Source organism: Hipposideros armiger, unplaced genomic scaffold (genome assembly GCF_001890085.2).
Source record: "Hipposideros armiger isolate ML-2016 unplaced genomic scaffold, ASM189008v1 scaffold_108, whole genome shotgun sequence".
NCBI lineage: Eukaryota > Metazoa > Chordata > Mammalia > Chiroptera > Hipposideridae > Hipposideros > Hipposideros armiger.
In genome coordinates this window covers 2,231,442-2,246,731 of record NW_017731458.1, presented here as the reverse complement: position 1 = coordinate 2,246,731, position 15,290 = coordinate 2,231,442, and the positions used below count along the sequence as shown (strand labels likewise).

General features: G+C 39.3%; 1 protein-coding gene across 1 annotated transcript in view; it reads left to right on the top strand.

Moving 5' to 3' along the window:
• The window catches only part of NF1 (neurofibromin 1), a 246,631-nt gene that overhangs the window by 23,104 nt on the left and 208,237 nt on the right, over positions 1–15,290 (top strand). The gene's annotated exons all lie outside the window — the stretch shown is intronic.

Sequence of the window (15,290 nt, the reverse complement as noted above, 5' to 3'; positions counted from 1 at the left end):
ATATTTGTTTGTGTTGCAAATATCTTTTCCAGTTATGACTGGAGTTTTTGATCCTCCTCTTCATTTATCTTTTAGTAATTGAAGTTCTTAATTTTAATGTTGCTGAATTTATCAGTCTTTTATGATTTGTGTTTTTTTATTTTTATTTTTGGTATGTGTCGTTTTCTTACTTCCTTAACGTCATAAAGCTATTTCCCTATTATTTTCTAAAAGTTTTTTTTAAGTTTTCACTTTCATACTTTCACAGGCTCTAACACACATGGACTTACTTTTGTGTAAGGATCCACTTTTATTTGTTTCCATGTGATAACAAGTAACAGATTGTTTCAGCCTGTTTATTGAGTAGTCGGTTCTTTCCACTATGATCTACAATGCGTGCTCAGTTGAAAATTAAGTTTCTTTATATACGTGGGCTTAGTTTCTGGCCTCTATATTATGCTATCTGTTGTGGTCCCAGTAACCTGCTTGATTATTCATACTAATTACTGTAGCTTTGAATAAGTCTTAATATCAAGTATGGTAAATCTCCCAACTTTTTTCTTCAGGGAAAATCATGGCAGTGCTTTTTAATATTGGTTTTAGAATCAGCTTTTTGGTTCTCATGATAAATGGTGGTGGGATTTTGAATGGTATTGCATTGAGTCTTTGGATCAAGTCGGGGAGGATTGATTGACATCATTATAATATTGAGACCTCCTATTTAAGAATATAATATAGCTTTCTATTTTATCTTTTAAAAATTCATTTCAATTACATTTAATAGTTTCTCATTACATGAATAATTTGTACATCAAATGTCAGAATTTTTCCTAGAATTTTTTGTTTTCTTTCTTTCTTTCTTTCTTTGTTCCTTTATTTTTTCAATTTTTTTTCTGTTTGTGTATTTCATTTGTATTTTCCAAACACAGAAAACAGACAATAAAATTAACAAAGATAACAACTATGCCTTTCCACAAGGGCTTGGATAATAAAGTTAAGAGATTATTGGGACCCACAGTGGGAGTCTGAATACCACAAACATACAGTCCCATTTTTATAAAGATTCCATGTGTTCTTAAAAATAATGTGTAGTCCCTAATTCTTGGTTATAAGTTTTACAAATGTCATTTTTTTTAAAGATTATTGGGGAATTGGGGGGATGGGAACAGTGCTGGGGAATTGGGGGAAGGGGGACAGACAAGTTGCTGTCGTTTTGTTCTTCAGTCTAGTTGTGGAGGACGTTGCTTCACTGGCCCAAGTTGGCACCATCATTGCGCTCTTCCTGGGCGAGGCAGATCAGTCGCCGGCTTCTGGATGGCCGCTCACTGCGGCTGCTGGCCGCTCACGCTGGCTGCTGGCTGCATACAGTAGTCCATGGCAACCCACTGCCACAGGGGCTGCAGCCTACACCGTCGCTGGCGACTCACAGCAGCCCAGCTCCAGGTTGAGCTGTTGTTCAGCATCTTAGCTGTGGAGGGCAGTGTCACTGGCCCTCATATGTGGGATCCGAACCGGGGCCCTCTGGCATCCCAAGCCAGTTCTTAACCATCACGCCACTCTGCCGGCCCTACAAATGTCATTTTGATCAAGTTTATGAAGCAATTCAACTCTTCTAAATTCTGTTTGATTTTTTTTGTCTGATCTTATTACTGAGAAATCTATATTAAAAAATCTTTCACTGTATTGGTATATTTGTAACTTTTTTTTTGTGGATGTGTCAATTTGAGGCTATGTGTTTTATTACGTGCATAGCGGTATTTTTGCAATGAAAAACACAGAAAAAATACATCATGACTTTTCCGACAACCCAATATCTTCCAGGTGATTGGAATATGTGTCATTATGTAGTGATCCTCTATTTCTAGTGCTTTTTGCTTAAGTTTGTTCCACTTTTCTATTGTTTCATATTTGCTTGGTAGATCTTTTCCCATTCTTTGGCCATCAATCTTTTTGTGCCCTTATGTTAGTCTATCTCTAATAAACAGCACATGTGTAACTAGTCTGAATTTTTTTCTTATAAGTGGAGAGTTTCACTTATTGTAGTCATTGTGATTACTGATATATTTGGATTCGGTTACACCATTTTATTATGTGCCTTTTATTTGTCCAACTTTTAAATCTTTTTTCTCAAATCACGGACTTCCTTTCTGGGTTCATTTTTCTTCTGCTTGAAGCATATTCTTCAGAATTTCCTTTAATGAGGGTCTGTTGTGGTTATTGTTCTTATTTTCCTTTCTTTGAAAGTGTCTTTACTTCCCCTTATTCTTGAATGATAGTTTTGCTAGATACATAGAATTCTAGGCAGTGTTTTTCTCTCAATATGTTAAAGATAGCACTTGCCTATCTTTTTGAGCTCTTTCACTGCTGTTGAGAATTTAGTTGTCAGTAATTATCGTTACCTTTATAGGTGATATTTTTCTCTCTGGCTGTTTTTTAGTCCTTCTCTTTGTGCTTTGTTGCTCTGCAGTTTCACCAAAATGATTGTAGGTGTATGGGTTTCTTTTTATTTATTCTGCTTTGGATTTTTGGATTCCTGGAGTTGAGGATTGTCATTGTCTAACAGTTCTAAAAAATGTTATTTTTTTTTACAGTTGATCTTGGTGTTTTTTTTAAGACTTTATTTTTTAGAGCAATTTTAGGTTTACAACAAAACTGAGAGAAAGGTAGAGAATCCCCACATACTTCCTGTCCCACACATGCAGAGCCTCCCCTGTTATCAATATCACACACCAGAATGGTATATATATATATATATATATATATATATATATATATATATATATATATATTTTTTTTTTTTTTACCAAGGATGAACCTACATCAATACATCCTAATCCATAATCCATCATAATCCACCTCAAAATGCATACTTGACATTAGGGTTCACTTTTGGTGTTGTACATTCTATGGGTTTGGACAAATGTACAATGACACATATCCATTATTATAATATCATACACAGTATTTTTACCATCCTAAAAATCCTCTGTGCTCTGCCTGTTCATCTCCCTCACGCCCAGCCCTGGCAACCACTGATTTTTTTACTGTCTCCATAGTTTTGCCTTTTCCAAAACGTCATATAGTTGGAACCATACAGTATGTAGCCTTTTCAGATTGGCTTCTTTCACTTACTGTCATGCATTTAACATTCCTTCATGTTTTTTCATGGCTTGATAGCTCATTTCTTTTTAATGCTGATTAATATTTCATTGTCTGGAGGTGCCAGTTTTAGTTATCCATTCACCTACTGAAGGACATCTTGGTTGTTTCGTGTTTTTTTGCAATTATGAATAAAGCTGCTATAAACATCTATGTGCAGGTTTTTGTGTGGACATATGTTTTCAGTTCCCTTGGGTGAGTACCAAGGAGTGTGATTAAGGATTAAATGGCATGCCATTACCTTTTCAGATAGTGCCTCTTCCCTATTATATATTAATCTCATTCTGGGACTACAATTGGATGTATAGAATATTCTTTGAGGCTGAGCCAACTTGTGGACTGTGATTAAGTTTATTTACTTGTATAACTTTTTCTGCCTCCTAAATTGGTAACTGCTTCATTTTTTTCATTTGGTTTGTTTTTTGATGTACCTGTTGTTAATTCTTCATACCACTGACATGTCCTCAGTACTATATTTCACACAGGTAAAATCTATTCATCTATTCATTGAAATTATTATTTTTTAATTATTTTTTTTAAAAAGATTTTATTGGGGAATTGGGGGAGGGATCAGCATTAGGGAATCAGGGAAGGGGAACAGACAAGTTGCTGTCTTGTTCTTTAGTCTAGTTGTGGAGGATGTCGCTTCACTGGCCCATGTTGGTATGATCACTGCGCTCTTCCTGGCTCAGGCAGATCGGTTGCTGGCCATTGGATGGCTGCTCACGGCGGCTCATGGCAGCTCCCGGTAGCTCACGGCAGCCCACTGCAGCCCCACTGCAGCCTACGCCATTGCCAGAGACTCATGGCAGCCCAACTCCAGGTCGAGCTGTTGTTCACCATCTTAGCTGTAGAGGGCACAGTGTCACTGGCCCATGTGGGATCACAACTTGCGGCCCTACTTCTCAGAGCTCACGCTCCCAAGCCAACTCTTAAGCAACAAACCACTCAGCCAGCCCTCATTGAAATTATTTTGCCTGAGCACTTCCTTCCATTCTCCTGTTTATTTATTTATTTATTTTATTTTATTTTTTAAGATTTTTAATGGGGAATTGGGGGATGGGAACAGCACTGGGGAATTGGGGGAAGGGGAACAGATAAGTTGCTGTCCTTTTGTTCTTTAGTCTAGTTGTGGAGGACGTTGCTTCACTGGCCCAAGTTGGCACCATCATTGCGCTCTTCCTGGGCGAGGCAGATCAGTCGCCGGCTTCTTGATGGCCGCTCACGCTGGCTGCTGGCTACACACAGTAGCCCATGGCAACCCACTGCAGCAGGGGCTGCAGCCTATGCCGTCGCCTGCAACTCATGGCAGCCTGGCTCCAGGTTGAGCTGTTGTTCAGCATCTTAGCTGTAGAGGGCAGTGTCACTAGCCCTCATATGTGGGATCCAAACAGGGGCCCTCTGGCGTCCCAAGACAGCTCTTAACCAATGCGCCACTTGGCCGACCCTCCATTCTCCTGTTTAGAGATGGTTGCTTGCTAGGCCAGGTGTGCTGCTGTCAGTTTGGGTTCTCCCTTCATCATCACTTTGGAAATTCCCATTGTGTCTGTCCTGTGTTCATGTCTCTGTTTTGTGGATCCTATGAGTTTGGAGCACATCCTTCATGTCTTGCTGCATAAATAGGTGGAAAAGACATAAATTTTGAGACCTCGAATGTTTGAGAATATCTTTATTCTACTTTTTTATTGTGTGATAATTTGTGCAGGTATTAAGTTCTAGAATGAAAATAAATTTTTCTCAGAATGTTGAAAGCATTTCTTCATTGTCTTCCAGTTTATTGCTGAATCTAATGCCATTCTTGTTCCTGTAATGTTGTAAGCAAACTGTTTCTTATTTTGTCTTTTTTAGAAGTTCTTGGGATTTCTTTTCTTCGTGTTTGCTATTCTGCATTTCAGTAATAACATACTTGGGTGCCTAATGGATCTTTTTCAGTTTGGAGACTCATGTTCTTCAGGTCTGGGAAATTTCTTTTATTAAATCTTTGGTAATGTCTTCCTTCCTTATTAATTTCTTTTTTCTCCTTCCTTTTTCACATAGTGGAATTGATTGATCATGTAATTTTTTTAAACTTTGTTTTATTGCTCTGATTGTGTAATTTTCCTTTTTTAAAGATTTTTATTGGGGAATTAGGGGATGGGAACAGCACTGGGGAATTGGGGGAAGGGGAACAGACAAATTGCTGTCCTTTTGTTCTTCAGTCTAGCTGTGGAGGCCATTGCTTCACTGGCCCAAGTTGTCACCATCATTGCTGTCTTCCCGGGTGAGGCAGATCAGTCGCCGGCTTCTGGACGGCCGCTCACAGTGACTGCTGGCCGCTCACACTGGCTGCTGGCTACTCATGGTAGCCCATGACAACCCACTGCAGCAGGGGCTGCAGTCTACGCCGTCGCCGGCGACTCACAGCAGCCCAGCTCCAGATTGAGCTGTTGTTCAGCATCTTAGCTGTAGAGGGCAGTGTCACTGGCCCTCATATGTGGGATCCGAACCGGGGCCCTCTGGCATTCCAAGCCAGCTCTTTATCAACACGCCACTCGGTCGGCCCTGATTGTGTAATTTTTAAAACTTTTTCTCTCTCATAGTATTTTCTTTTGTTCTTTTTCCTGGAGAGGGTCTTCACACTACCTTCCAATTCTTTAATGTTTTATTTTATCTGTCTGTGCAGAGCTGACATAGCAGGCCTGAGACTGTTACCCTTAGAAAGTTCGGCTTGCAAGGTGGGCCCGTGACTAGCGTCTGGGAAGTTGGATTTTGGAAGGGTTCCCAGCACACCTCGATAAGAATGGCTCCCTGTGCTTAAACGGTGTGAATGTGATTTATGCTGAACACCTGATTTCCATCTGGGTGTCTGGAACTTTGGTACGTGCTAGGGAGAGGGTGCCCCCAGTACGAACCCTGAGCACTGAGTGTCTAGTGAACTTACCTGGTAGATAATATTTCACATGTGTTCTCATAACTCATTGCTGGAGGAACTTAGCATTGTCCTGTCTTACTCCATTGGAAGAAGACTCTTGGAAGCTTGTGTCTTGTTTCCTCTGGACCTTGCACTTTATCCTTGTACTGATTTTTCTGTGCATCCTTTTGCTGTAATAAATCATACTGTTAATGTAACTATATGCCGAATCCTATGAGTCCTAGTAAACCACTGAACCTGGGAGTGGTCTTGAGGACTCTTGACACACTGTCATATTGAACTTTTTGAATGTTCTTTATTCTCACTTGATCTCATTTTTAAAAATAGTATTCTTTAAAATCCTAATGTCATTTAGGATGTCAATCATTAAAATTTTGTGTGTGTGTGAAGTTTTCTTCTCATTCCTGCATTGTCTTTTTTCTCAGAATTAATGTGTGTGTGTGTTTACTGTTCCCATTCTTTCATTTTAACAGGACTTCCTTATGCCTGGTGATTCTAGGCTTTCTGTTCTCACTTGAAATATTTACTCTTAAATGTGAGAGAATTGGAAGCGTATATGCATGGGCTTTACTGTAGGTGAGTTGGTGGAAAGGTAGCTTTATTGTTGAAAGCCCTCCAAATGCAGGTCTTTGGGCATTCATTTTCTCCAGGAAAATACTGCCCCGTTGTTTACCTGGGAAGATACTTGTTTGGTTCCAGGATTTTGAGAGCTAGATGGAGAGAAGAGGCTGGTGGTTTATGGTATGGAGATTTTCACTCAGGAAGTAATAGGATTATTGTGGAAATACTATTTTATGGTTCAAGTTTGTAAAATATAGACGAAAGAAATAGTTGATAGTTTTTACCTCTGAAATCACGGAACTATATCAGGGGTTAGCAAACTGCGGCTGGCGAGCCACATGCAGCTCTTTGGGTATGTTCTGTCTCAAAAGTTTGCCGACCCCTAGACTAGATGATAGAGTAGCAGGGACCATCTGTTGTTCCTGGACCACAGTTTGAGGCACACTGAATTATATAATAAAGAGGTTGTTGTGAAAGGAGACGCAGAGTCCTTGTAACACACTATAGTTGTGCACCACATACGATGTTTCCGTCAACGACAGACCACATGTACACCAGTGGTCCCACAGGATTATAATGGAGCAAATGTCGTGTAAGAAATGGAAGAATATGTGGTTCAGGAGGAATTTTTTTTCTCTGATGTGAGCAATGTTGTGGGGTGTGGCAGTAGATTCCCTCACTCACAGCACCTCAATGTTGAGTGCAGATGACATCCCGGTCAGTCAGAAAAGCCTGTCCTCCAGTGCTACATACTCAGGGCGCTACATCCTCCACCCCAGATCTAACTTGATCGTCTTCAGAGTACGTTGCTGTAAATTCTTTGTCAAGGACATCCGATCTTGTGCAAGGACACAGGTCCGTAGAAGCTACCTTCGCAAGTAGTAAGTGCCACTGCCACTTTAGTGAAAGCTTTCTGTGGTAGTGTGGAGCCAGCCCATCCCTGTACTTTGGAAATATTTTCAGGTTGTAATGATGTAAAGCATAGATTAATTTTACTTCTTCCATCAATTCTGTGTGAGAGAGAGTCCTTTGTGCCAGATAGAGTCAGTGGAACCAAAAACAAATTTTCCAAGTCAAAATATTGATCCCTAATGTACCCATAGATACAGAGAATAAGCTGATGATTACCAAAGGGGAGGGGATGGGGGGAAATATTTGCATTAAAATAGCAGGAAATGTGAGAATATCCATAATAGACAATTTTTAAAAATTGAGTCCTCAGTTTTATGCTTTCTCCACGTTAAAACACCCTCTCTTTTTTCTCTGAATACCACAAAGTTCCTTAACCTGACCATTGCTCCAACATGCAGTAGCCATGACAATCCCCGATATTCCTTTATCTCTCCACCTTGCTTTCTTATTCCTGCTGATCCTCAGGCCACCTTTCACTCCTGACAGTCACTGATACTGTGATCTGTGCCTCACCCAGCCAGTTTCTCCTAGATATTTCCAGTCAGCCTGACCCACGCCTGTTCATGGAGCAGCACCGACAGCTTTGATGTTCTGTTTCTGACCCTGTGGGAAGGAAGCAGGTGGAGGGTTCATGGGACAGTTTATAAAGTCTGAGTACTTACGGTACAGTATGACCTAGGCCTTCACACTCACTCGCCTCTCACTCACTCACTCACTCACTCACTGATTCACCCAGAACAACTGCCAGTCCTGGCAGCTCTATTCGTATAAGTGCCCCTGTCCAGGTGTACCATTTAAAAAAATCTTTTATACCATATTTTTACTGTACTTTTTCTATGTTTAGGAATGTTTAGATACACAAATACCATTGTATTATAATTGCCTACAGTATTCAGTACAGTAACATGATGTATAGGTTGGTAGCCTAGGAGCAATAGGCTATATATCATGCAGCCTAAGTGTGTAGGAGGCTGTACCTTCTAGGTGTGTGTAAGTGCACTCTGTGATGTTTGCACAACAACGAAATCACCTAATGATGCATTTCTCAGAATGTATCCCTGTTATTAAGTGATGCATGACTGTGGTTCATTCTTTTATTTAGCATGCATTTATTAATTGCCATTTAAAATTCTTAACCCCAGGGGATAAAACAGGTTACAAGAAAGATACCTTTCCTACTGCAATGGAACTTGCATTTTTGCATGAGGGATGGAAATTAAACAACTGATCATCTGGTTATTTAATTACAGTTGTTTTAAGAACCATAAAGGGGAAGTCAAGGAGGCTCACAGAGCCTGTATGGGAAACCTGCTCGGTGGTTCAGGGATGGCATCTCTGAAAATATGAATCAGGAAGATAGTGGGAGAATGGGAGGAGAGTGGCAGAGAATGAGACAAAGAGATTAAATGGGATAATGGTAATCGTGAGATTAAATGAGGTGTAGAATGTGGTTTGTGTCTGGTACTTGTGTTCAATAAGTGTTAACTAATAATTATATTATTTACAGGAATATTATTATACTTGGATGATCAAATAGAAGACCTCTAGGATTTAATTTAGAAAGATAAAAGTTTTGTTGTCAAGAGTACAGTAAAACATATCCATAGAATCACTAAAAAATAAATCCCTTGTGTGTTAGAAATTTTGGTGCTTGAAAAGTATTGCTGTGGCAGAGAGAATGCTTAACTTCTTCATAGTTATATCTGTAGCACCCAGCATAGTACCTGACACATAGAAAGTTCTTGATCTTGAAAGAAAATATATTTGAAATGGGTACTAGAAATCCTGGGTGATCTAGAGGCTGGGAAAGATAATGTGATTTCAGATATAAGAAATAATCTACGTTTGTTTTTTTTCCTTACTAAGGCATTTATTTGGCGGTGTTCCTTCTCTGGAATTATAAATGGCATGATTAGAATTTAAATGTTATTCTTTTAGTATCCCTTCTGTATGTAGCCAGCTAGGCTCTGTTGGGACAAAGTCTTACTTTTCTATTTTTGGGGGTCTGTGATTGGTGCCCTCTAGCCTTCCAGCACTTACACTCAAAATGTACTATCAATAGTCATTTACTGCTGCAAAACGAATTACCTCAAAATTTAGCCACGTAAACAACACATTTATTATCTCACAGTTTCTATGGGTCAGGATTGTGAGAGTGGTTTAGCTGGGTGCCTCTGGTTCAAGGTCTTCTTTGAGGTTGCAGTCAAGCTCTTGGCTGGGGTTGCAGGGATCTGAAAGCTTGACTGGTGGGGGAGGATGGACTTCCAAGTTCGCTTGCTTGATTGTTGGCAGGAGGCCTTAGTTCCTTACCATGTGGGCCTCTCCATAGGCCACTTGAGTGTCCCCACAATATGGCTCTTGGTACGCATGCATGCTCATGAGAAAAAGAGAGAGAGAGAGAGAGAGAGAGAGAGAGAGAGAGAGAGAGAGACAGAGAAAGAAAGAGAGCGAGCGAGCAAAGCAATCAAAGATGAAAGCCTCTGCCTGGAAGAGATGCCTCATCACTTCTGCCCTATTCTAGTAGAGTGACCAACCCTCTTACAATGAGGGAGGTGTGACTATCAGGAAGTGTGGCTCATTGGGAGCCATCTTGGAGATTGGCTGCCCCACACACTCCATTAGTAGGATCAACTTCTTCCAGTCCAGCGTATCAACTATAGTTAGAAGTGTAGGCTAATTAAACTAATGCTTGAATAACATTTTATGTTGTTTTTGTTGTTGATTGTGATTTCCCATATTTCTGAACTTGTTTGTTTGGCTTTTTGCTACTCTGTTCTGTTTGCTTTTTCCACTTTCCCTCCCTTGTCCGTTCTTTATTTTTCAGATTTATTCATAAAATAATAGCTCAGTGTTTTCATGAGATTATACTTTCAACTTAAACTTGGTGGTACTACAGAAAACTGGGCTAGATATTCATAGGTTGCAGATCCTGTTAGATTTTAAATCTCAGTTTATTATAATAATATTTCTATATTTATTGTGATACCACCAGTGGTTTTTAAGCCTTTAAGGAAAAGTGAATAAAGTACATAAACGTTATTTGTAGGCATCTTTGATTTTATTTATATGTGATTGTCATTAGTTATATTTTGTATTCAAAAATAAATGATTGCTAGGTTTTAGTACTTATGGATAGAGAATTAGGGCCTTCTCTAGAAATTAAACTAAGAACTAGCAGATTTTTGTTTGACGTTTGGAACAAAATTATCTTGTAGATTTTGGATATACTTTCCCTTCCTGAGTCCTGAGTTTGCGTGTCAGACTTTGGAAAGCTGAGTTATTCCTAAGGGCAGCACCACCCTCGACCTGTGAATGGGTTATATGCTGACACTTACAAGTTTGTGTGGAACTCAGCCACTTTTTCTCTATGGAAATGCTGTTGTAAATAGTATTAGGTCCTCTTCCTACCACCATCCCTCTAAAACCTGTTTAACCTATATTGAATTAGAACTGAATCAGAACATTTAATCAATTTTTATCTTTAAACAATCATAAACTTACAGAAAAGCTACAAGTAAAGCACAAAGTATATTTTCCTGAACCATTTGAGTATAAGTTGCTGATATGATGCTCTGTCACCCCTACATACTTTACTATCATATTTCCTACAAATTAAAACGTGCTACTCTATTAGCCAGAATACACCTATGAAAATCAGGAAATGAACATCGATATATTACTACTACTATTTAATTCTCACCCCATTCACGTTTTACCAGTTGTCTCAATAATGTCCTTTATATCCAAAGGATCAAGTCCAGAGTCATATGTTACATTTAGTTGTCATGTCTCTTTTGGCCCTGTCATTCTGGGACAGTATTTCCTTGACTTTAATGACCTTGACACTTTTGAAGACTGTATCATCTGGTTATTTTGGAGACTATCCCTCAGTTTGGGTTTGTTTCAACATTTCCTCGTGATTAGATGTATGTCATACATTTTGATAGGAATAGCTCAGATGCAGTGCTGTGTGCTCCTCACTTTATCCTACCAGGTGTCACAGTTTAGATCATCCCATCACCGATGATGCTAACTGATCACTTGATTGAGATGCGAGCCAAGCTTCTCCATTGTAACATTACTCTTTTTCCCTTATAAACACACACTCATTATATGAGGGTGCTGAGAGACTTAAGTATCCCATTCCTCATCAAGCTTTAAATTTATCTAAGTATTTATTTCTATTCAATGGATGGTACTCTGTTTTATCATTATTTGATTTCATATTCAGATTATTTCAGATTTGGCCAGTGAGAACGCCTTCAATCTGGCTTCTCTGTCCTGTTGACATGTCTCCATCATTCTTCGGGCATTTCCTTTCTTTCTGGCACAACAAAATGTTCCAAGCTTCTCTGAACTTTCCTTGTGTAAGGGCTGGAATTAGCTGTTTTTCTAAGGAGCCTTGGTTCCTTTTTATGGAAAATGGTATTTAGAAACCAAGATCTGGGGCTGGGTGCACTCGTTACTACTGAGTTGTCATTATTTCTACGTCCTCTCAGTATACAGCACTAGGGAATCGATGTATTCATATCCATCTGTGTGTGTGTACGTGTTTACATCAGTATTTAATTTTTTATCTCTACATGTTGAAAACCATATGTTTCTACCATCTCTAATTTCAGTTCAACACCAGAGGGGTCTTTGTAGTTTTCTCCTCTTCTTTATTTGTATCTTCTTTCTCTGACAGTCAGAAACCTGGCTCTTGTTAGTCTTAATATATTTACTGTCTTTACCAGTCACCTTTTATGTAACCAATCTCTTGTCACTGTCATTCCCTCATCACCACCTACTCCCCAGCACAGATGCCCCCCTCATTCTGCTTGGGTTCCAGCCCTCCTTGTTATCCCCCAGCCCGAGTGTCATACCCTACCCTGTGTGAGCATTCTCGTCATCCTGCTCAGATTGTGCTAGAAGGCCCCTTCCCACCGTGCAGGAGCCCAGTACAGTCCAACACCCCTTGCTGCGCCCCGCTCTCGTCTCTTCATCCCACTCGGGCTTTGACACCTAACTGTGGGCTGTCCTCCTAGTGGACACCCTCCCTCTCCAGCTTAGGCTCGGACACACTATGTGGCCTGCTCTCCCATGAAACCTTTCTCCCCTGGATTCTAATACCCTGTGTCTGGCTGCCCTCTCTGTGGGAGGCTCCCCTTACCCCATTCATTCTCTGACATCCTTTGCTGGGCTGCCTTCCACATGTGGGCACCCTCTTCACCACCCCCCTGCTCCATTTCCTCCACTTGAATGCCTTACTCATCCTGCTCTGACTCCTACATCCCTCTCTTCCCCCAAACACACACACAGACATCTACCTTGCTCTGCCCTACCTAATGGCTTTTGTATTGAATTATTATACTGAAGGGCAGGGAGAGCAGGGGCAAAGGAAGAACCAGCACTTTTATGGGAACAGTGGGATCCAAGTTTATGTTTGACAGAACAAACCTTCCTCGGCCTTGTTAGTAGGCATCTGGAGAACCTGGCAAGGGCATTTAGGAATCTGCTTTCGGAGCTTCATTAGTGGTTGGGACCGCTGGTATAAATAGGTTCTTTATTTGTGAGTCAGGGACTTCTATGTGTAGAAAAACGTGGATAGCCTGTAAGTTCAGCATAATAGGAAGAGAAGAAACTAAAGCAAGAACTCTTTGGGGAAGGATGATGTTGAAATTTACTTCTTGGCAAAGGTGGTTTGGCTCTGTGCTAATCTCCTTGCCCCCAAATATCTTTAGAATATGCGTATATATATATATTTTAAATCAGTTAATTGTTTAATATATGTTTTATGAGCTAAGTATTAAATTTCAGAATGTTATCAGTTCCCCTAACTTTAGTCATTCATGTATTATCAGTTTAGCCATATCTTATATAATTTACTTAGCTTTAACAGCTTTAAGTTGTCTTACCTTTTTCACTTAGCCTTGTCAAAGGAATATCGTAGGTTTAATGTGCTAATTGTATTTCTTTAAAGATTTTTTTTTTAATTGGGGAATTGGGGGATGGGAACATTGCTGGGGAATTGGGGGAAGGGGAATAGACAAGTTGCTGTCATTTTGTTCTTCAGTCTAGTTGTGGAGGACATTGCTTCACTGGCCCAAGTTGGCACCATCATTGCGCTCTTCCCGGGCGAGGCAGATCAGTCGCTGGCTTCTGGACGGCCGCTCACGCTGGCTGCTGGCTACATACGGTAGCCCATTGCAACCCACTGCAGCAGGGGCTGCAGCCTACACCATCGCCGGTGACTCACAGCTGCCCAGCTCCAGGTTGAGCTGTTGTTCAGCATCTTAGCTGTAGAGGGCAGTGTCACTGGCCCTCACATGTGGGATCCGAATCGGGGCCCTCTGGCATCCCAAGCCAGTTCTTAACCATTGCGCCACTTTTGTATTTCTTATATCGCATGTTAAAACTTAAAAAAAATTAAATCTATTAGATGCCATATAAAGTCATATTACATATCAATGGCGATACCTTTTCCTGATTTATGTTGTTAGCTGATGCATCTTTTTTCCCTAGTATGTTTTTTTTCTAGTTGCTTTTTTCCTATAGTATGATTTTTTCTTTGCTTTTTTTCTCTCATTTAGATGAAAACTTTTATTAAGTGAATTTTAATGTCACCCCCACCCCCATCATGGTCTGAAGGGCCTTTTAGAAACTGATTAAAATGTACACAGAAGCAAAAATTTTAGCCTGTGACCTTTTGAAGAATTTTCTGAGTGCAACTAGGAACAAATTTTCCATTGTTCACAGTGCTTTGCTTAATGTTATGCTTTCTCTTTCTTGCTAAATCCTCTTATTTGTTGAAATCTTGTATCTTAAATAGCTAACAGGTTGTTAATACAGATCATAATTAAAAGATGATTATTTTTATTCATGTAGTTTAAATCCTTTATATTTCTGTCGTACTATCCAAAGATTTATGTATGGTAGCATGAAATGTTTAAGAAAGAGTTTTTTTAAAAATTTGCTTTTTCCCAATTGGGAAAGTAATAGGTGCCAATTGAAAATAAGAGGAACTCATAAAATAAAGAAAAAAAATCTCATTCTTACTTCTCTTGTAAATACCATTACCTTATCTTTTTAAAAAAATTTTTGTTCAAGCTTTATTTTTTATTTTACTTAATTAAAATACCCACTACAGGCATAGTCATTTCCTTATTATGTGTTCTAGTAGCACTTTATTTTGGAAAAATGTGGAGAGTCACAAAAATTCTCTAATTTTATTTTGCACATTTAACATTATTAGTGAAATGAACACATTTTCATAGATTTACTGGCCACTCATCTTCTGTGAATTGCATCATATTTCTTCAACAGTTTTTCCATTGAATAGTCTAATTAATATATAATACAACCTTATGTATTAGTTATGTAAACCTTTTGGGCTGCTGGTTGTTTGCATATTCTTTTACTTCCTGTTACTTGTCTTTTTCTTTGTCAGTGCTATAATGTCTTTTTTTTTTCTTTCACAATTTAAGCATTTTTAGGTAGGCAAATATACCTATGTTTTTTTTCTTTATGGCTTCTGGATTTATGTTGCTTAGGAAAATCTGCCTTGCCTCAGTGTTACGAAATTATTCTTTAGTATTTTTCCTAATAGTTTTATGGTTTTGTTTCTTTCACAGTAGTTTCTTAGTCTCTCTCTCTGTCTGTTTATTACACACACACACACACACACACACACACACACACACACAGTCACACACACTCATGCACTCTTTTAAATTTGGTATGAGTTATTTGTTTCAGATGCATAGCCAGTTGATCTGGTAATGTTTTA